This window comes from Hippocampus comes, unplaced genomic scaffold (genome assembly GCF_001891065.2).
Source record: "Hippocampus comes isolate QL1 unplaced genomic scaffold, H_comes_QL1_v1.1 scaffold367, whole genome shotgun sequence".
Taxonomy (NCBI): domain Eukaryota; kingdom Metazoa; phylum Chordata; class Actinopteri; order Syngnathiformes; family Syngnathidae; genus Hippocampus; species Hippocampus comes.
Window position 1 is genome coordinate 917,496 of NW_017805741.1, and position 1,385 is coordinate 918,880.

Consider the following 1,385-nt stretch of genomic DNA (forward strand, 5'->3'; position numbering starts at 1 on the left):
CCCTGCCTTTTGCTGTTTGGGTGAAGAGTCAAGCAAACGCCGCGTCTGGCGGAGGGCTTCTGTGGACCTGTGATGCACTTCTCCGCTCACTGTGTGGGCTTAGTCCAGCGAAGACCCTCAGACACAGATGGACACTTTGGCATCGGAGGGTGCAAGCCTGCAAGAGCGACACTCCATTAGGAACATCAGACCCAGTATCGATTTCAAAAGCACTCCCTCGCCACCCCAAAAAAGCTCCCATAACACGGGCCTTCATATTAACATCCAGTACTGACATAAATCAAGTTCAAAAGAACCCCCCCCCAAAAAAAAATTGAAAAAATAGCTCCCATAACATGGGCCTTCATATTAACATCCAGTACTGACATAAATCGAATGAGACCACCTCGGCCCCATTATTGCTTCAGTTCAATGGGCATTCTGCTGCTCCTTCTGACTACGCCTGCCGTTGACACTTGGGGCAGTATAATCCAGTAACGCACCAAGAGAGCCCTCACCATTGCTCAAGGGGCAACAGTCATTTCGGCGATTCACGCAGAGGATCAAGAATATACGCATCTGAGTCTTATTGCATTATCTGGAAATGTAGTGCTCCACTACGGGTATCCAGTTAGCCGTTGCTAACACGGATGCTATTAGTTAGCCTTGTCAAAGGCTTTTTGCGCAGTTTCAATCTGTGGTTCTTCAAAAACACAGTGCGTCATTTTCTTTGTTCGATTTGACAGTCAACTTCAAGTGGGAACGGCACCGAACGGCTCGAAGGCTCTTCCAACTCAAGATTTTTCTGCCGCAAGGATACGCTGTCATTTGCGTGACATTTTATCCCGCCGCTTGTCCGCACAGCATCTCTCACTCTTTGCATTGCACCCCGTGCGACGGCCGGTCTACCGGGACTCCCAATGTCTGCTCCGTTGGGTTGTTGAGACATCTCGCCTCGGTTCCCCTCCAGGGGAGCTGCCGGATGCCGCCCCCGCACTTTTGCAATGGTGACCCCACCCCCCCTCCGGAACACAGAAGCACGGGCTGCGGCACGTGACGGGGAGGATGGCGGAGATCGGGCGGGTGGGGTGAACACGAGTGGGTTAGCTGGGTGCAGAGTTCTTGCCGTTGCGATATACTGGCCATGCATGAGCGCGGACGGAAAGCGATTCTCGACATTTCGACGGATGGCGGAAGTGAAATGTTGCGCCTGCCAGCGACTTCAAATGCAATTCTGATGCTTTATCAACATAAATATTTGTATCTATATATCAATTTAGTAGCCAAAGTTTTTTTTAATCTGTCTCTGGGGGCGGCCATTTTGTCATGCTCCCAACTGAAAATGACATCACGGCCCCAGCTGGGCTCAGCTTGCCTGCCCACGTCACATGACCAAACCCAGAAAA